Genomic DNA, 22592 nt, shown 5'->3' on the forward strand with positions numbered 1-22592 from the left:
TCTGCAGTCCCCCTCGGAAGAGCGGTCGTCTCTGCCTAGCGCGTGATGTAGTCAGTCGCTAAGACAATCTAATTGTTCTCGGATCGTGACGTAGAGAACTGGCCCAGAAGGTTTATTCCAATCTATTAGAAAGTCGTCTATGGGATGGCGATTGGCTGCACAAGTCCGGCTCGTCCCGTCGGTGGTGTTTTTCGTCGCTGACAGTCATGGCTGTTCCGGACGTTGTGTATGAGTCCCGATGTTAGGCGGGGCCAGTAGTACTTCGCCTTGATTTTTTCAATTGTGCGGGATGTGGCGAGATGCCAGGAAAATGGGTCGTAATGGCACGCTTCCAAAAGTTCGTCACGATGGTCTGCGGGTATGGCGAGAAGTCATTCATTCTCGTTCCGGGGCTGAAATTTTTCTTCACTAAAACGGAGTTTTTCAGGCTGAATGCTGGTAGACGTTGCGTTTGAAGGACCTTCAAATTGGCGAGCCAACACAGCACATGATGGTTTGTCACATCCTTGAATGGTCTATCATACAGGTATAGGCGAAATTTTCAAATCGCCCATATATTGGCGGGGCGCACTTTTTCAGACGCTGAATAGTTTTAATTCTCCCTCGAAAGACCACGGCTGGCAAAGATATCACTGGAGTCCGTGTGCATTTTCGTTTGTGCGTCTTCGTCGAAATGAGCGTGTACTGGCGGGCTTTGCAGGTGCTCTTGCAGCTCGCAGAATGCTTTTTCTTGGTTATTTTCCAAGCTAAAACGGCTGCTATTTTCGTAAAGGAGAACCCTCCTTCGACGGACAACTCTCGCAAACCTAGACTCTTGTAGGGGCAGCAACGGTAGATGTGGTCGGCCTATCCGCAATGGTAGCACAGCGGGCGATCGTCGGGCGTTCATCACACCTCGGTCTTCCTCGGGGCGGGGGGTTGCACCGCAGGTGGTCGGGCCGGCCACAGGGGATGACGGTACGGGGCCTCGTGACGATAGGGCGCAGGTGGACGAAGGCGACGGACAACATCACCGTAGGCCATCGCTTGCGGCTTGCAGGGTGCTCCTGGCGTCGTTGGACTTCCTAGAGCTTGCTGCACTTCTTCTCTAATGACGTCGGTAAGAGAAAAGACTTGTGGTGCAGGCAGCGTTGGGAGACGTTTCCACAGCTCATTCCTCACTATTGAGCGGATCATCACGCTTAAGCTGTCTTCCAGAATTCACATGCTTTCGACGTAGTTCGCATTGGCCGTGCCGATAAAGTTGCGGTTGTACTGCTTAGCACACATTTCGAGGGCCTGGCTTCGGTAACAAATTGTGCTGGCTTCGGTACAAGTCAAGCAAGCAGTTCTTCCTTCACACCTTGCATTAGGAAGCGTAACTTCTTTTCTTCCGCCATGCAAGGGTCAGCCCGCCTCAAAAGTTTCTTCATCACTTCGACAAACACAACAATGCCTTGGTTAAGTTGTTGTGTCCGCGTCTGCCGCAACACTTAGGTACGTTCTGAACATCGCTAAAAATTTCGTTCTCAATTCGTTCCAAGATTCGAGGGAGCTCTCATTGTTCTCGATCCAGATCGGTGCTCAATCTTCAAGGTAGAAGAACCCTTGCCTCAGTGTCTCCGCGTCGTCCCATCAGTTGAACATCCTGACACGTTCGACTTGCTCCAGCCAGTCTTCGGGATTCTCTGAAGGTGACTCATCGAATGATGAGGGCTCCCTGGGTTGCTGAAGAACGAGGGCAGGATTGATAGCGCTGGTCATGGTGCCTGCGTTGATCATGGTAGTAGTCACGATGCCTTCTTGCTTCACTTTATCTGGAAGCAATCCAAACTACGGCTGTAGGCCTTGCGTTCGGTGGCTCACACGAGTAGGGCTTGCTTGTCGACTTGACGGTGGCTTAGAGTGAATGTACCCCACACCTCTACAGATGTCATGAAGTCAAAGACGACGAAGTTGCCTTCAAGGAAAACAAGTTTAATGGAGTGAACTTGTGCTCCCCTAACATATAAAAGAATATACAGGCGGCGAAGCAGCATTCACCAATGGGACGTGGGCAGCAGAAAAGTTCCCGCGTTTTTGAATGCGCGGCGTCTTCTCTGCAGGCTTTTATCTTTCGGCACGAGTGTTTCTGGAACCGTTTATTGATATCCAGAACGTTGTAGATTATAGACGATTATTCCGCGCTACTCACGTGAAGGCGAAAGTCTGCTTATCTGAATGAGATAGCCCATGTGGCATAAAAATAAAGAATTGAAGTAGCGCTTTCCTTGGGACACAGATAAGAGAGCCGAGCGTGGCCGGGCAGTATACAAACAATAAATAACCAAAACCATATATTCTTCATGGCAATATGATTAAACTCACAAACCTACATAACAAAATATTTCAAGTGCATTGTTTCACTGCGTTGCCACTCTTTCTTTGTCATATGTTGAAAGGTGTATGGAGTCCTTACCACACAAAATGTGTTTTTTGTAAGCAAGGTTATCTTTTAGATGTTAAGATATTCGTATCTTAAATGTCTGATTCAGTTGAAAGTCATATTTTATTTTCAATATCTGCTTCGGAGACATACATTTCATAGACGTGTCCCTCCTGAAAGGTCGCGTACCTTAGAGGCATCGTTTAAGCAAATATTGAGGGAATGCAAAAGCAAGGCGAGTATTTAGCTATCATCGCATAACCGGAGCACAGAATTTCTTTCTGCTTCCTTGCGCGGGCGTTGCCTTGTTTACGCGTTTCAATTTCGGTGAAATGTGAGCACTTTTCAATAAAACAATCAGGACCTACCAGACATTGGGGACTATTAGTGACAAGTTTGATAATAGATATGATGTGATGAATAATGGAGGGGAAACTGGGCGCCCTGTAAACAATTAGAAACCAAACTTAGGTCGGCTAAATGGGGAACAGAATGAATATTGCTCAAAGTAACACTTAGGACAGGAAACATTTCTTGATTGGGGAACAATTTAGAGTAGATGATATAGTTCACCTCAAGTTCAATAAATGGACATGGGTTGGCCGCGTAATTAAGCAAAATGAGAGTCGGTGGGCTACCTGGGTGACAGAGTAAACACTCTGGAGACGGTCTCAAAAGGAGGGAGGCCGATTACTCTATTGAATATTTTAATAAGAAAATACGTAGGCAAACAGTAGACATCAGCGACAGAGGACAGGAGCGGATGGAGGTCGATGAAAGAGGCCTTCACCTTGAAGTGGATCATGGTGGGGTCCTGATGGTGATGATGAAGCAACAGCCGGTTCTTCAACAAAGGACAAAGGACCACCAGCTCTGCTGTTTCTTCACCCTTCAACAACTTGTGCAGGCTGCGCAGTGTTTTCATGGCTGTTGTAGCGGAACATTTGGGTACCTAGAGATTTCACTCTAAAACACTACGTGATGCTGAATGCTAAAACAAGGTCTACACTACGTAATGCTGTCAGTCTCACAAATCTCCCATCAATTTTACTCCGTGTATTTTAAAAAGGGACCTATAATGGCAACCCAAAAAGTGGCGGGGGCTACTAAACTTTGGAAATAACTCTCCACTGAAAACGGGGTACATTATAGGAGTCGCGAACTCTATATATATAACGTCGGTCGCGGGGATACGTTAGGAACAAATTAGGCATAAGTATCAACATGCCTTCACAAACAGGTATGTAGAGATGGCCAAAAGTACTTTTTCCCGTATAGGCTATTCATAGAATGCCAAATGTGGGAAGAAGGCATAATTACGCTAAGCTGCTGACCGATGAGACTGTCCCGTGCACATCACATGACCGTGTTTAAGCTAAGCAATTGTTACTGATCGTGATTGCTCGCGCGTAATAAAACACAGTGATTTTTTATGATATTCTTCTGCATCTTCAGCTATCTTAGAACTTCGAGCTTTCAAATATTTCTTTTTATGTGCATAGAAAAAGTTTTCCGCTGAACGCATGGTGGTTCATGACTTGCTTTTTGCCCGAATCTGTTCAGATCCCTTTGTTCAAACGTAAGATTGGGTATTCGTATTGATAGAACTGTGGGATTTTACAAGGAGAGAAGTTAACGCTGAGCTTCTTCTTGTAGGAAGCCGCTAGTCTTTTACCTTTTATGTTTATTATCTTCTCGCGGCCACAATGCTTACCTACTCCCCTTGACCTTGTCCTCTCCCGTCGAAAAAAAGTAGCCTTGAACAGAGCTATGAACTCGCAAAAAGAGCAGCAACTGCTGGTAAATTTCATAAATTGCTGGTAAATCGCTTAATGCTTGAATAAATAAAGAAATAAATAAAAAATAAATAAAATACAAATAATTACGTAAAAAAGAAAATAGAAACAAAAAACATAAATAAATAAATAAATAAATAAAACGAGAAAACAAAAATAAATTAAAAATACATAATTAAAAAATCTGTGATCCTTGGAGACGCCAGCAATATCGAACGACGGCGGAGAGGTCCAAACAAAACTTCGAAGCACATTTGAATTGCTGCCACACATTAGCATGGTGCTAAACTGCACACCTCATGTGATCTTTTAACAGCAGAGGTGTTTAGGCCGGCATAAATCTATTCGCCACACACAGAAAACCCCGAGAGCACGTCAGGTCGTGTCTCATGGTGATCGCCCTGCAATGTCGGTGTGAAGCCCTGGTCCCGGCTCCGGAAAGCGCCTTTACCTTGAAAAAAATTCAGAGTCAACCTGAGCGCGTGCCTTTCGGTGAGCTCCGGGCATCGTCCAGGCTTGCGCATGGCTTATGCCGCATGCAGAGTTCCTGGCTTCGTCGTCGTCGTCTTCGTGTAGCCACCTGCACGCCACGGGTACAGCACGGCGAAGACAATACGATGAATCTGTCACGCTATTTCTTGTAGGACTACACGTAGAGACGGCGAATGGACCCGCTGACGAAGGCGTGGAGGTTTACACAGGCGAGCACGCGGTACAAGAGGACTTGCCCTAACGCGGCTGTGCCGTTGGAATAGGATGGAGGGGAGGACGAAGATTGCTATTAGCTTTTTACTGCTGCGCCCTCTCCCGGAATCTCCTACCAGTGTGGGAAGTAGCTTGGTCCATCCCCAGCTGGTGAGTTTCTCCAGCCTTGCACCGAATTTGGAAGCTGCGCCAATTTTTTTTTAAATAGCGCCCCACGCAAAACTCCCGGAGAATGGCAAGACCCACCCTCTAGAGAAAGAAGGTAAAGGAATCCAGAAACGTGGTGAAGCTGAATTAGCCAGGCTCCGCGCTGCTCATCCGAGAGCAGACATTATCCTGAGCCCCTTTCGGTCATACCACCACCATCTGGATCTCAGGACAAGGTGGGGGATGAGGATGATGACAACACGACTGAAGAACTTAAATACGAGAACAGATCGGAGCAACCTATACCTATTTTCAAACTGAGCCATCAGCTCTATAAATTCCTCAAAGTGAAACGGAAGACGCAGATACCATCACGTCTACTTGTGAATAACAAAAATTTTCTTCAGCACTGCCCCAGATATGGCACATATCATCGTTATGATTAGAAGTGGGTCGGCAAGTACAGCATATTTTTGCACAACAAGAAACGCTAGGTTAGATGAACCCGAGTGTCCACGTTCCTCAGCCAAAAATGACACTGCACACATTTTGCAGAAATACTCTGGCTTTGCCGGCTGCGGACAAAGAGCCTTGGAAAATGTTGTATTCGCAAGCGAACACAATCCTAAAGACTGGCTTTACCCAACTGTTCCCAATACAAGTGAACAGCTGTGTATGCTCGCCGCTCTTCGGAATTTCCGTAGGACATTCGACATAAACCACTTCAATTCGCTTGCCCCACCACTAAAGTTATTATTTTATGGTGTCCCCATTCACATACTACCCATTCCCCGTACTCACTAAAATTTGCCAGACCGTGACTGTGCGTCTTTGAACGCTCTAAAAGTGCAAACGCGTGTTACCACCACTTTCAGCGATGGAGAGCTTTGTGCTTTTTCAATAGTACTGTATGGACCGAACCGTAATACAGGTGCCACAAGAAGTTGCTGGCCATGTTAGTTCTTGGTGTGCTTCAGAGAAGCCACACCACCAAACAGCCGATTGTAAAAAATACATGTGTAAATTGCGAATTCAATTACAAGAACAACACCTCGTTGGTTATCCAAGCAATTGTCTTTTAGCATCAGGACGAATCACTCTGAAACATATAAAAAAAATGTCGCAAAAAGGATTACTAGGGCCCACTGGTTAACGCATAATAATATGGTCCTATTGGCTTGCCTTAAGAATGCATTGCCGATATTCCACTAATGAAGACACATCCTGCGTTTAATACTAAAATTGCTCTAAAGACCGGGTGCACTTTATTTTGTCGTTCTTAGAATGCTGTGTTGTTACAATCCTTTTGTCATATTTCAAGAACCAAAATTGAGTTCAATGTGTACGATGCTTTCATTAGCCATATCTGCGTCCTCGTGGCTTCCTTCGCCTGCGCGATCTTGAAATTTACCCCTCTGTTTTAATCACTGCATCATACAACTTTGATGTTCCAAAAAAAAACAGTGCCATTCGCGATGTCACTGAGGATGTGTCTCAAGAATATATAGTATTTGTTCACACTGAACCTGCAGTAACAGATCTGACTTTCTACAGAAGTATATGTCTCAAATATTTCTACATGTGAAAAAGCTGAACAATTGCTGCATGCAGATTAGGCAAATCGAAGGAAGACTGTTCCAATCGGATATTGGTAGTGTGAAAAAAGAATATTTATGGGTGTTTGTGTGGGCGAACAATGGGGTAAATTTAAAGGGGTGGTATTGCTTGGTTGGCTGGGGAGAAAGACAGGCCAGATATATTAATGGGTCAATGCGAAGTTTGCTATCCCAAAGATTCGCAAGAATTTTTAATCGGTTGATTCTCCTTCGGGATGATTTCGATGATGTTAATCACCACACTACCCAATGTAGAAAATCCTAGAAATATAAACGTGTCTTACGACCTATGAAGGCATTTAATGTGCCAATTGAGTTGTTTGTAATGTTGAACACTAGTTCTTCATAAGGACGTGCCCCAGTGATCACCTTTACTGATGGAGAGAAACTAAACAATAAAAGAAATCGCTCACGATGAATACTGGCTAATGTGAAATTTGTGTGCAGCGCAGACAGCACCATTCTCGGTCACAGCGCATAGCTGCTGCGTGTCGGGAAGTGATCACGTGATCAGCGGACGCATGGCGTGGCGTGCAACTCTTTAGTTATCTCGCCGTGCGTCGTCCCGCCGAGCATGGGGTAAATGCGGTCTGACCTCCCGCGCAAATATCACTTCGTTCAGATGAGCCACCCAACAAGGAGCTTGCCTTGCCCCCCTCCGCCCACCCCCTTCGCACTTTCGCCAAGCTTCGGCGCTGATGAGCGTATCATCCCGGTTCAGCGTACTGCCCAACCCATTGCACTTTCGTGCCCTACCACTCACACAGCCCCACTTTCCTCCGCCGTTTTCTTTTTGTCATACCAAGTCGTTTACAACACTGTCACCATCGCGACAAACCAGATTAGAGGCCGCCATTGGGCTGCGCATTAAAAAGTGCTCCTTCATAGAACATCGCTATAAATTCACGTGTTTTTTTAAGTCTAATTGCATGTGCGCATCACAGGGCATAGGCCAATATTGAAAAAAAAACATTTCCACATTAAAAAAAAAACAAGGTGCCGTGGTGCTCTCACAAAAAACAATTGGCTCACCAGACACAGGCAGGATAAAGTCCAGAGAGAAGAATTTTCGGAACGTCTGCGGCCGAACACGCGTGCTATAAAAAAGCATCAGATAGACGTTGGTGTTATTTCCTGCTCAGATAGCACGGCAACAATGCTATATATTATTGTGGCCTCGAATGAGTGCCAAAGCCTGTTATTCCGAACATCTCTTGTTTGCAGAAACCGAATGTTGAACCACTCATTTTTTTGAAAATTTCTTTAAACGTCCGCTATTCGGCGTAATTGGGACTTTGAAAAAGATTTTATACCTATATTCACTTCATATATAATGATATTTTCAGAAACGGCGCCAATGCACAATTTTATTACAGGTAACGTGGCTTGTGATGGCGTAGATATCTTCTGCCTAGGTTTTTGTGCAGAGCCCAACGGTGTTAAAACGCAAGCGTTGTTCACGAGGAGAGGAGCGTTGCCTACGCATAACAGAACTTATTCTAACACTGGAAAAGTTCTCTGGTAATGATAATTTCGTGTCACTTTTGAAGCAATATTTATCAAGAGATCAGTGTGTGTATATGGCTTTCTAAACTTCGTGAGCTTTTAAAAGACAAATATCGTTACTAAGAACCCCACAGTAACAAATTTTCCAAATTTACGAATATTTTAGGAGTCCGCGCCAGATTGCCTATATTTTTTGCAAATATATTTCCCAACTACAAATTTAAATACTGCCGATATTTCAAAATAAAGCCAGGTATTTGTTTCCGTATTGTAATCGAGGAAAATGAGGATCACGAATTCGGCCAAAAGTAACAGCGCTGCCTCTCTTGCGTGAAACAGAAGCTGCCGTTTCTCGGTGTATTCCCAGAGTGCGGTAGCTATCATCATCGCCAACGCCTTGCGCCACCACAAAGCCGTGGTTTAATGTAAGTAGCCTAGAAGGCCAAGCCTTTTTTCGTGTTTTTTTCTCTCGTTTTTTTTGGGTGTCAGTAGCCGGTCGATCGTTCGTCAGGGTAATCACGTGGGCGGGCAAGGCATTCATTGGTTGTGGGTCATTTGCTGTGAAGGTCGTGCAAGACCCAGAGATCTCGCGCGACATTGCAGCATGCGACAAAGCACACAAGTAGCGAGAGCAGCCATTTTCTTTAGTAATGATGATGACAGGAATGAAAACGGCTGTGGTTCACCGAACACAGAAGATGAGATTGTACCGAATATTGACGTTTTAATACATATAAGCCAACCCAGTTACTTTCATTGCTTGGTGCAATAAAGTACCCTATGAGGTATTGTGCAAGCTGGAATATGTAGAGGAGTATCTAAAGGGTCGACCATTCTGCACCAACCAGACGAAAACAATGTATCTCTTCACATAAAGCACATTTGTAGTGAGCGCAAATTTTTATTTTGATTCATTCTGGGGTTTAACGCGCCGACGAAACGCAGGCGATGAGGTGCGCCGGAGTGGGGGGCTCCGGGTTAGTTTTGACCACATAAAGAACTTTTACCCGCTCCGAACCCTCGTGCACACAGGCGTTTTTGCTTTTCGCCTCTATCCGAAAAGCGGCCACCGAGGCCGGGAATCGAACCCGCGACCTCGTGCTCAGCAGCGCAACGTCTTAGCCACTGAGCCACCGCGGCGCGTGCAACATTTTATTTGAGAGTTTGCCTGTCTGATCAGGCTTACGACATTTTCATTCCTAGTTTGAGTCACGGCTTATAAACCCCCTTTTTTAATACAATATTTAAAAAAAAGGAAAGATTTTCAGTGGCCCCACGTAGTTCGTTATGTCGACATTTGACTTCCTACGTTTGTTGTTTTATTCGCCATCGCGAAGTGTAAAAATAAGAGATTAGGGACACATTTATATATAAATAATTTTTCTCTAACAGTTTTGTTTTCAAAAAAAGGCTTAGTAAAAAAACGGCGTATATTTTTCAAGGTGTTCAATTTTTAAAGAGCCATCATCAAGCTCTATCCAGCCATGCTCAAACGGTAACTTTATCAATGAGAAAGGAATGTTTCAACCTCCCACATATCTATCTCCGAAAAAGACGTCATTACATTTAACACTACAAATTGTTCAGTGCAGTCTTCTGCTTAAACAATAAATTGAAACCTTGTTTTTCTAACCGGCTTTGATTTCGGTAGCAGAATTGAGACAATTGCCCGAAGAGTTGAGGAAGCTAATAAAATCAAAGCCCTGCATTGCCGTCATCATAAAAACAAAACAAAAGCACACCATCTGGACCGCAGCAGAAAGCTAAAAAATGCACAAGAACTATTTTTTCTTCTCATCCGATTGCGTTTTCGCATTGCTTTTTTTAAACAGCAACATTAAAACAGCAACAGCAACATTTCGCTTCAAGAACGGGTAATAACGAAGAGGTTGTTAGAACTCCAAACTACAAACCCATGTAAAACGTGCGTATTTGAGTGCACGTATTCCGAGTGCACTCGGGCTCCCCGAATGACTTTTTCTGCGCGCTCATAACGACGAAAAAAGTGCGTTTGGTTGTGATGTCACTGACGATAGCGGAAGTAAATATTTCACAACAAACTTGAAATTCCACCTGTTTTTTCACTTGAGTGACAATGTAGACATGTCATTGTGTTGACGTTGTTCAATACAGCAACCGGCGTCTGGCACAAGTCTACAAAAAAAGCCGTTAGAACTTCGACTGAGCACCGCCGGCCATGTTTTTCTTGTTATTCACAGCGGAGCGAATCGCAGAAGCATTATAGTCGAGGAAAAATTATCAGGGAGCGTAGATTGTCTCCGAAAAGATTTAAATGGAAACACGGCCACAAAGCCAACTGATACAACTAACGCGACCACCACAGAGAACGGCGACATGAAGCAACTAATTCAAATTTTTTGATAATTTTATTTTAGGATAATTCGAACCAAGTGGTGCGGTCCCGCCATGCCCCATAGAGCCCATGTATAAAAAGTCCGCTAACACTGACGCAAATATAGTTGGCCTAGGATAAATGGTACTGCGTGACGCCATAACAACCACGCAGTGGCTTTCAAGAAATGGCACTGGGTAGAGAAAAAATGGCAGCATCTTCCCTCCGTGGATGAAGGCGAGGGTGTGGAGTACGGGGACTCAAATTTTCATCCAAGTGGCGCCCCGAGTGACATCCGATTTGCGCACCCAGTTTCATATGACTTGAGCAGTGAATTGCACGATGATATACCCGAATTAAAGCTGCAACTCACGGCTCAAATGATATTTAAATTGATTTTCGCTTGATGGCAGTATGCGCACGGATGGACGCGGACCGACATTGGGAGGTCCTAATCACCGTTACAGGCGAGTGAGAAAGCCATTTGACTCTCGGTTACTAACTCACGGTCATAGCTCAATGGGTAAGATGACTAACACTAACTGTCTGGTCTACCAGACACAGGCTCTAATCTTTGTGGTGCCTGTGTGCTTTTTGCGATTGTAGATGCTATGCGCATGGACGCCGCCAGACACTGGGCCAGACACTGTGCGATCCTAAGGTGCTCCGCACCTAAACCACGACCAATTCTCGGTGGTAGAAGGTTTTTGTCGTCACCAAGTTCTCGAGCGATTTCCTGTTCCGAGAACGACACGTAAGGCACCGTGGCGCTTCTCAGCGCCCCGCGCCTGCTGCTGCGCGCCAGTGGGCTTGCTGCAAAGGAAACAATCTCAAATTCTTTTCGTCACTACGCGTCTGGTCACGCTTACATGAGTACCAGTGAAGTTGCAGGGGAGGTTCCCGTTCGTGTGTGTGTCGGGATCGAAGATATCAACTTCGTGTGACTCACGAAAATAGACAACTGCGCCGCTGAGGAAATTATAGCGGAAAATGACGAAATAATTGCGGAATTCTTTGGCAAAGACTAACCTGCCGTACTCGATGACGACGCGAGTAAAAAACATGAAGCGCCGGTAGAGGTTCGTTGCCAAAAGTAATGGAAGCCGTCAGACACGCCCGGCTGTTCTCGAGCTTCTAGGATGGGGAATAAGTGATGTCCCGGAACATCAGAGCTTTCGAAGATCGAGCAGTGGTTATCGCCTTTTAAAAGCAAAGAGGATAACCTAATTATTTTATAAATAAAAGTAGCCCCTGGAGATGCCCGCAATTTCTTTTTCCTCAAGCATTGCTGTAATATTCCCTTTTGTTTGTTCGAATATTAGTTACTTCGAACTGGTTAGATGACTCCGTAAAATTCGAATTAATCAGTTTTTTTAGTATTGTACCTCCATCTAGATAACAGCAGACCTCCCACTGATGCGAAAAGAAATATCGGTAAATCAATTCCTATTTCCCGGCAAATCACGTAATTGTCTGGTGGCACTTCATCCCATATATCTCACATCCACCATTTTCTAACTTTCGAACAGACGATTGCACGCCTTAAGAGTTGGCAATTAGGGAAAGATAATGCATCCACTCGAGTTCAAACGGGGTTTCTGACTCACCTTTTAATTTTAAACAGCCTGCTTATGATTGCCTATCATCTTTAAGGTGCTAATCAACCAAGTGACCAGTATTTTCGTTGATGTGAGTGTACCAAAATCTTTCGGCATTTCCTGACCAACAGTCATACATCTTCGGAAAGGTAGGAGACTTGTGTGGCTATTAAAGCGGTTTCTAGAGGGTTTTCGGCTCGAGCGTTGCATAAACGTTCTGTCTGTGAGGTGTTCTCTACCCCTCGAGTGGTAATCGAGATGCGTCTCATTGTGCCGTTCTTGGCCCGACACTAACGAATGTCTTTATGGCATAAACTACCTGGGCTTTTTAAAAGGTTCAGTGGCTGCGAACTACTAGTTATGTCATTGACTTGACTTTCCCGAAGACAAACGGCGATGCCATAAACCATTCAGCTGGTATTACCATCACAGTGGAAGTCTGTCGCAATCGTGGGCTTGACATCTCAGAGGGACAAGAACCTAAATGGCATGTGCATGCATGGGGAGACCACCACACATCAACATCCACCTTCATGATCATCCTGCACACAGGCTGTTTAACGCCGCTACTGAGAACAATAGTCGGCGCAATCATGTTCAATCAAAGTCAAGTTTACGAGCCCCTAGACTCCTGCCCACCCGTTTTCGACAAGCTCCAATCATGGGCAAGTTAAGATGGACGTTGCACTATCAAGAGGCCCCCTCAGCTATACTGAACACTTCTCAGTATAAGATATGATACGTCGTACTTCACCTCTCAATATTATATGCTTTTGCCTTTGAATCGGCGCGGCATCAAATACAACTTGGCTTTCCAACGCAGACCTTCAGCCTGGACCTCTTCACAGATGCTGTCATCAACTCCCTCGTCGACCTTACCACAAAGTGACATCTAGCTTAGCAGCTTCATAGAGTTATGATGGCCTCCCCGCCTCCGAAATTGAATACTAAACACGAATAAAAAGGTCCCACCCAGGACCACTACGATAGCTTCTGGAAGCATCGCGGACCGCAGATTTGAAAGCGTGCGTCCACAGTCTTGGATACTACAGCACTCTTCATTGCTGAACTAAAACATAGAATCTGCACTTAACCATCATTGTACACAAGCGACTAGCTGAAAATTACAACATGATTTTGTGTTTTAACCGACGGCTCAGTTAACCCAATCAATGAATTGCAAGCGTTGCCTTCATGCGTGCGGAACGCAAAGAAAGCGAAATGTTCACCACTTCCACAAGACGACACCCGAGATGACCGAGCTGATAGCCATATATCGGGGTGTCTAATGATAATAAACCATAAACCGGCTCGAAAAATTGTGATCGTTGAAGACGATAGCGTAACAATATGACGGCTGAAGCGTCCACACAAAACTTCCGAGCTTATTTTAAATTGCAGCAACGAGTTGGCATGGTGCGTGCCCACAAACTTCTAGGAATCAGGCCGAGACAAATACGTTCGGCATAGTAAAAAACACCTGGCGCACGTGACGACGTGCATTCGGTGACCGCTCATTGTTAGCAAGGCTCGCGCGTAGGCTTCGGCCACCGTCAGCGTATCGGCGTGTAGCGAAGTTCACGCCACAGGTCTGCCGCCCCGAAGACGATGACGATGAATCTGCCAAGCCATTCCTGAACCATTGGCATATACATATTAACGCATTAGTTACAAAAGCGGAGAGAGCATTTGGTGGCATAAAAAGGCTATTTGGGAAACGAGCAGGAAGGCGCCTGGACACACTTTTGCTGTTATAGCGATCCTAAGTCAGCTCAGTCATGGCATTTGGATGCGTCTTCTGTTGCAGTTGCCCTATCTACAAACTTCGACCGTTACACCTGTTGGAGAGGCACATTCTCCGATTTGGCCTTGGCTTCCCCGGTTCGTCTCCAAGTGAGTTCCGTACTTAGAGCCACGCGTTCCTGAACTCAGGGCCCAATTTCTCATGCTGACGGTTCAAACTTACCTCCGCATGTACAAGCCCCCTACCGAGTTGCCAAGTCTGTATTTATTTGTGATCCGATTTTTTTACATTTCCGCGGCCTCAGCGTATTTCCCCCTAAGTGCTATTTGTTCAATCATGCATGGATAGTATTTCTCTTAAGCTATATGAAGTTATTCCGGTATCTACAATTGAAAGAAAACGTGAGTTTTTTTTTTCAAAACCCCTTTTCTTCGGCTGCAAAACCTCTCCAACGCTCGCTTTTACCCGCTATTTTAATAAAGATTTATCCAAGTCTCCTGCTTCTTTTGTGATTTATACAGACACATTTCAAAATGGCGAGAAAGGTGAAATTCGTGTCTTTTCAGAATCTCTAGATTTGAGTTATTCGCTACGAATCCCGGAATACGCACGCTTCTTATGGCCGAATTTTTAGCAATCGCTCTCACTCTAAGCAAAGTGCCGCAGCATGTATCAAAAATCTTAATATTATCCGATTCGATGACATTTATATAGACATTACTTTATCTTCCGGCTCTCCAGTGTAGCGCACACTAATATTTTTTGTTTTTATGCGCGTGAAGTAGGTACGCTTACCTTGGGTCTCTGGGCATACGGACATCTGAAGCAACGAGCTAACGGACAATTAGCTAATATCGCTGTTACAGCTCCCATTCAATTGGGAATACCTAATCTGGCTCTATTTGCATCTTCAAGATTAAAACGATATTGACATTTACACGCTACTTATTCAGACTCGCTTTGATCATTTGAAGAGTACCAACATTTAAAGTTCGGGTGGAATATTAATTTTTGTGGTTCTCGGCAATACGAGGTGACCTTCACCGAGCTGCATAGCAGGATTTCAAGGCGGAATTTCTTTCTGTTCATATCAGGACTTTCACCTAGGGAACTATGTGTGCGCTGCTAGCACCCTGAAACAATCGGAACATTTTTTTTTCTCAAATGCAGGTGTTTCTCAACAGCGAGACAACTGCTTTTGAAGGAACCCATTGAGCGTTGGGGTTGGCCTTTTCAATTGCACCTATATAATTCAATGGCGCATCAAACCTGGGGTTTGCAAAAAGAGATATATATATAGTTGCATCGAAAATTTTCTCTGTGCTTCAGGTGGTTTGAGTTGATGAAAATTGCTAATTAATGGGTATTTGGGTTTCATTCATTACGGAGTTTTCTTTTACAGCCTCTGTCCGGAAATACATATTTCCTGAAGTCCCCACATATTTCAACAACCGACTTAGCCCTGGCAAATCCCCCCCTTGTGGGTACATGCCAAAATTTTTGAGGACATCATCATCATCATTATCATCATCATCATCATCATCATCATCATCATCACCATCCTCATGTGAAGACGGCGAGCGATCAAGCTGCGGATGAGTTCGGTGTCTATCGAGCGGAGTACGCGATACAAGACGCCTTGCCCTACGCGGCTGTGTCGTTGGAAGACGGCAAACAGGATGAAGATGAGTGCTTCTAAATAAAACGCTGTGCATACTTTATTTGTCTTTGTGTTACAGTGAAGTCCAAAACATATTTGTGCAGGAGGAATGTGGCTGCTTTGTCTTTCTTCTTGGATGCGCGCACAGTGCATGGAAAATTTAGGTCGACCCCAGACCTGCTGTTTCCTCAACCCCGCACCAGTAATGAAACCATTACCAGTTTTTTTTTCAGGTAGCAACCCACGCAAGAATATCAGGGAATGGCAAGGCGCCCTCTCGTTGGTAAGAGAAAGAGAGAGAGAGAGACAGCTTTATTTTTGTCCACTTGTTTCTAAGGAGGCCACCTTCCTAAAAGGCGGCCAGCAGCCCTTGGGCCCAGGCGGCGTTTTCAGCCAAGTGGACGGCCCAGAGTTCGTCTTTTGGGTCAGAGCTGAGTAGCACGGTATCCCACTGCTCGTCATTCGCGATCTTACGGCCTTCTTGGGTCGCCTGAGGACAAGCCCACAGTATATGTGACATGTCCGCCCGGTCCCTACATAGTGCGCACATGCCTGAATATTGGCCAGGGTAGTAGTGACTGTATGCCACGGGGTTTGGATAGGTATTAGTTTGGAGGAGACGCCAGACCACCGACTGCCTTTTGTTTAGGGATGGATGAGCGGGAGGATAACGGGTCCGTTGGAATCTCTAATGATTAGTAATTTCCCTGTATCAGACCTTGCGGTCCCTTCCCGTACTAAGCGGATGCTGCTCGGTGGCTCGGCATGCGAGTCCTCGAGCCGTGTTGTGAGCTGCCTAGTTGCCCGGGACGGAAGAGTGTGCAGGTGCCCATTAAATTTGGACTTTCCTCTGGTCTCGGAAATTTAGCAGAATGCGTCGCGCCTCCGGCGATATGCGCCCTTTATAAAAATTTCGAACTGCCGTTTTTGAGTCACTGATTATGTATTTAGCTGTCGTGGAGGCTATCGCAAGTGCGATGCCGTACTCCTCGGCTTTCTTGGATTTGGCGGTTACGACCGTTCCGATGCAGGTTAATTTACCTTCACAGTCTACTGCTGGCACTGACAAGGCATAACACGTGGCATATTCTGCCGCATCGACATGGATCCCGTCCCTAGAATTTTGAAACCTTTTCCAAATAGCTTTGGCTCGCTCTTGCCGCCTTCCCTCGTTGTGTTCCGGGTGCATGTTCCTTGGCAACGGAAGTATTTCGTCACACTCGCGTATTTCCTGAGGAATGTCCACCTTGATGCCTTGTTGTGCCTCGTAGTTAATTCCGAGGGAGTCGAGTATGTGTCTTCCCGTTGGGCTGTATGTAGGTTTCGTATTGTGCAACTGTGTGGGCTTCTATAAGCTCTTCCAACGTATTGTTAATTTCTAGAGCTAGTAATCGTTCGTTAGCCGTACAGGTAGGTAACTCGAGGGCTTGCTTGTATGCCCCTCTAATGATACGCTCGATTTTAGCCTTTTCGGCGACTTGCAAGTTGAGGTACGGAGTAACGTATATGATACGACTCACGACGAAAGCCTGCACTAATTTTGTCAGGTTTGCTTCCTTAAATTCGTAATTCCAGTTGGCGATCCTCGAGATGAGTGTCATCGTTTGATGGGCGCTGTGCTCTAGCAATTTGAGGGCTTCCCATTGTGCCCATTCGACTGCAGTCGGAGCACGAGGATACTGATGCTTTTAATGATGGGAATAAAATTGCCGTCCGCAACTAATTTCATGTTTGGGGTTTCGGTGGGGCTTTTCCGTCCTCTACGTGTTTGTTGATAGAGCAGCAGTTAAGATTTTTGTGACGAACTTTTGAGACCTCTGGCGAACACGTAGTGCACGACTGTATTAATGGCCGTCTGTAGCGTTTCTTCAATTAGGCCATCGCTGCCTCCCGTAGCTCTCAGAGTGATGTCGTTTGCGTAAACTATGATACAGCCCATCCATCTTGTTGAGGTCTGTCGGTAATCCTAACATTGCAACATTGAAAAGAAATGGAGAGAGGACTGAGCCTGCGGCGTGCCTCGGCTCCCGAGGTTGATACTCTCTGATTTGACCCCGCGTATCGTTATTTACGATGAACGGCCGGAGAGGAAGTCTTTGATGTATGCATACGTTCGTTTTCCGACTCCTAAGTTTTGGCTTTGTGCGTGATGCGATCGAAAGCTTTTGTGATATCTAGGCCAAGTATGGCTTTTATATCTGTCGATTGGGGTTCTTTGTCAAATATTTGATGCTTTAATTGTAACATTACGTCCTGGGTGGATAATTTAGGTCTAAAACCTATCATTGTGTGAGAGAATAACCCTTTATCGTCCAAGAAGTAGCTTAGGCGGGTTAGGACTACATGCTTCATGAGCTTACCCACACACGACGTTAGTGAGTTTGGTTGTAGATTTTCCAATTGCAGCTTTTTACCTGGTTTCGGAATCATTACGACTTGTGCAGTCTTCCACTGTTGCGGGATGCTGTCCCTCTACCACCATACGTTTAGGTATTTGGTGAGGGCCTCCATGGATTTGTCATCTAGATTTCTTAAGATTTCATTAGTGATGCCGTATGGACCACGTGCGGATTTAGTGCGGAGTTTTTCTAGCACCGCTCGTACTTCCGCTACGGTTATGGGCCTATCTAAGTATTGGTTATCCTCCCCAGCATATGGATGTAGTTGTTCGTTGGGTGTGGTGTCGCGTACATATATCTCTTGCGTACCTTGTAGAAGGCCTTTTTCCGTACCCGGATAGGTATGAATGATTTTGCTTAGGTTATGCCTTTGGATGGTTTTACTGCTTTCCGGATCGAGTAGGTATCTTGAGAGGTTCCATGTTTTAGCTGACCCTATATGTAACTTCATGCAGTTGCACTTATTTTCCAGTTTTGTCTGGTTAGCTTATTTGCGTAATCTTCTATTTCCCTATTGAGCAAGGCTAGTCTTCTCCGCAAATTTCGGTTGTGTTTTTGCCCACTAAGGCGTCTCTGTATACTGAATTTTGCTTCCCACATGTGTAGGAGCCTGCTGTCCGCTGCTTTGTGTTCCGCTTCCTCAGGGATGGTTTTTGTGGCCTTTTGTACGCTTTGGTGAAGTTTTGTGGTCCACGATTCTATGTCGTCTATCTCTTCGTGTGTGTCTTGCTCTCTGATTTTGCGAAAGGAGTCCCAGTTTACTATCTTGATTTCTCGGCCCTTCTTTTTGGAAGTACCCGCCCGGATAGTCGTAGCTACGATATAATGATTGCTGCCCAAATTTTCTGGAGTATTGGACCATGGATGACCGGGAATGTTTTTAATTAAAGTGTGGTCAGGTGTGGTGTTGTTACACACACTGTTGCCAAATCTGGTGGGAGACGCGGGGTACGTTTAAAGGGTTAGCCCTTTCGGTTGGGCGTTTAACCATAGATTGCGTCCTTTGATAGTTTCCTTGTAACCCCAAGCGGGATGCGGAGCAATAAAATCCCCGACTCCGATAAGCGCCCGTTTGTTGGCTATGCTTAAGGATTTGCGGAAGAGCTGTCCGAAACCATATTTTTGTTTTGGGGCTACAATATACGTTCAGAATATATATGCTGCCTTCGTTTTTCCTAGTTGGAACTATTTCGATTAGAACGTGATCGACGTTCTTTACGCCGGTGTTGTGCTCGATGACAGCTAGATTTTTTTGACAAGCGTTACGACGGGCGTTTTATCGTCAGAGGCATTACAGCGAGATTTGTACCCTGATAATTTAGCAGGTCCCCCCGTTTCTTGCAGGGCAACGACGTCTGGAGCCTCCTTTTTGTCTACGAATTGCTGTAGGTTTCCCCGTTTCCGGCGCTACCCTGGACAATTCCATTGCCAAATTTTGTACTCGTTACAAAGAGCCAAGTTTGGTGATTTGCCTCTCCTGCACTTTGTTAAGTTCCGTCATTACGGGTCTGTCGTACGGTTTCGCTGTCGTTTTGATTGAACCCATTCCAGCACTTCTCGTTTCCTTTTGAAAATACGCTAGTATTGTTACTCTAGTGTTCATATCCACTAGCTGTGCATGTATGCTAGCGAATTGTTTTTGCATTGTTTGAGTCAGTGCTGCGAACATTCCTTCGACTTTTTTTCTATTTGCTCCGAGATTACGCTTGCTATGTCAGGTGTTTCTCCGGCTTTTCGTTTTTGAGGTGGCGCCGCGTTTTCCGGTGTACCTTTACAAGGAATTGTAGAGAGACCTTGCTGAGGCAACTGCGACCCAGCCTGTTTAGGTTTTACGATTTCTTCTTTGAGTTTATTTTCCTCTTTTTGCTTAGCACTTTCACGAGTAGCTTGCTCTAAAAGTTGCTTAATATTGAATAACTCCTGTTCTCGGGCGGACCCGTGTATGCTGGATGTAGCAGTGCTGGAGACCGCGTCTGCCCAGCTCATCTTTGATCGGTTGTCTTCGTCTCTGACCACGCCCTTCTGCTGGCTGAGGGTGTGTATGTTCGTTCTCCTCTAGCCCGAACAACATCTGGACTGGGATCGAGACTTTCATCTTGCATGGGATCTTCACTTGGAGTCCAGTCGAGACTTGGATTTGGATCTCGATCTGTGTCTTGGTTCTTCTCCGCTTAAAGGGAGTCTTGGAAAGGAGTTGGAACGTCTCCGGATGTCTTAGTCATTGGTTTTTAATGGCCCTCGTCTTTCTTTTAGTCTTCCCTGCCGATTCTCTGAATTGAATCTGGTAGATTGCTGCCCATCTTCCTGTCGCTGGCTTTGTTCTTCCTGCTGTTGGCGTTCCCACTGACGTTGTTTTAGGATGTACGGGGTCTTGTAGCGTTCCCGACACTTTTTGTCCATCGTGAGGTGCCCCTTACCTCACAAGGAACACTTGGGTTCACACGGATGATCTTCGGGTGGGTTTTGAATTCCTCACCCGTGGCACTTCCTGTCGTTCGGTGTCGGGCAGACGTCACTGCGATGACCCACGCGTCCGCAAGTGTTGCACGTCTCGTATTTCTTGCGATGAAGGAGGCAGCGATAGTCGGCGCCCGATAGTAGACGTAGTGGGGCACTTTCATTCCCTGAAACACAATGACCACCGAATCAGTCCGGCCCATACGTCTTGCGTGAAGGATCGTTGGGTTTTGCCTATTCACCCGGCTATTTTCGATGTCTTGGGGCGTGTCATAGTCCGGTATTCCGTGAATGACCGCTGTGGAGGTGTCTTCCGGCGCCGTTATGTAGGCGGCTCTGCAGTTGGTTTGGGACCCAAGCTGAATCAACTGTATCTGACTGTAGCACAAAGCATTCTCCTTCTTGGAGGTGCTCACGACAATGGTATTCTGACTTTGGTTTAGTAGAAGGATATCTTCTTCTGCCTCTTCCTTTGATACTGTTGCGGCTCGTAGAACGCCGTCCTTGATATACGAGACGGGAAACTGCGCCATGTCAAGCCCGCCTCGCGGGCAGAGAACGACCTTGTAGTCTTCCTCAGGCAGCCATGGCTGCCGCTGTCTCTGTGGCCATCGCACGCCCCTTATGCTTGCGTCTGTTTTCGTCTTCGGGTTCCGCCCGTCTGCTGTGTACTGGGCTCGTTCGCAGTGGCTAGGGCACTGCATCGCCCTGCTTCGACGTTCGTGGGCTGCCATCCAGCCCGGCCAATGGTATTCTTACGGGGAGATCGTCTCCCCCTCGACTTCCACAACGCCCATACTGCGGCTCATATTTCAAAGCCGCCTTTCAGCGGCCGAGCGGGGGCTCGCGCCGCACGTGGCACCGCTCTCTGCCCGAGCGCAGCAGAGGATATGTCGTCGTAGTCAAAGTTAGTGTTAGCCGGTTCGCCGGCACGACGGGTAAAAAGCCGTTGTAAAAGTCCAAGTAATGGTATACTTACCGAAATTTTTGTCTCCACGGATGGCTTTGACCTTCCGACACTGGTTGCAATAGTCAGTCATTACGGGTCTGTGATTTTTTTGCCATTGTCATAGAAAATTCACAGAGCCCATGGGAGACACGTTCGAACGGCTCGGCCTACTAGCGGCGCTCGTTTGTGAGGAATTAGAAATGCATCAACTGTGCGAAGGTGCATCAGCCGGGTCAACACCATTCGTCCGAGCATACACAGTATCCTGAGAGGCCTTCGGCCATAACTCCATAATCTTGGACGCAGGACAAGCAGGTAGATGAAGACAATGACAAAACAGTTGAGGAATCTAAGCATTTTTAATTTTATTCCGTACCTTTATCTCTACACCAAGATGGAAAAAGGTAGCTGCGAACGCCACCAGATAAAAAGCTTCCAGACATTCTTCAACGTTCGCCCAGGAAGGGGCAAACTATCATCGTTTTGTTTTGAGCTGTGTCGGCAAGAACAGGAGTTTTTTTGTTACAAGAAACGGTAGTCTACATGAACACGAGTGCGCGCGTTGCTCAGCCAAAAATGACAAGGCGCCCAATTTGAGCAACTATCCTCGCCGTGCAAACTGCCCGCAAGAAGCATCAGAAAAAGTAGTATTGTCCAGCTCAGCCAATCTTAACGATTGGCTTTACAGAAGTCTTCCTAATTCAAGTAAAAAGCAATGTCTGCTCACCGCTCTTGGTAATTTCCTAGGACCAAATGTATCCCACCACTTCATTTACCTTCCTACCACATTACAGTCAACATTTTCTATTTTGGCAATTTTTAATACTACCCCCTTCTCCGAAGTCGCTGAAATTTGCCTTAACGTAAGACTGTGACTTTACGCTCCAGAGCTCTGTGCTTTTCCAACAGTACTGTATTATGCAATGCCTCAGGTGCCACAGGATGTTGTCGTGCTTGTTAGTTCTTCGTGTGCTGCAGGAATGCCACTCCGCAAAGCACCATACGGGAAATATCCATGTGTAAATTGGCGGATTTTATTACAAGGTAATGACAGCCGTTGTTATCTTAACCTTTTTATTTGGACATAGGGGTGAAGCTCTCCTAAACTGGAAGAAAAAAATACCACAACTTCAATTAATAAGTGCCTAATGGTTGACGATTAATAATGTCCTAGTGTATCGCGTTAGGCGTGCGATGCCTATATTTCACAGGTGAAGCCACAACTTGCGTGGCTGGCTAGAATAGCAATAAAGAGAGG

The sequence above is a fragment of the Haemaphysalis longicornis genome, unplaced genomic scaffold (assembly GCF_048455015.1).
Source record: "Haemaphysalis longicornis isolate Haplotype H1 unplaced genomic scaffold, Haemaphysalis longicornis Haplotype H1 scaffold_6, whole genome shotgun sequence".
In the NCBI taxonomy this organism is placed as follows: Eukaryota; Metazoa; Arthropoda; class Arachnida; order Ixodida; family Ixodidae; genus Haemaphysalis; species Haemaphysalis longicornis.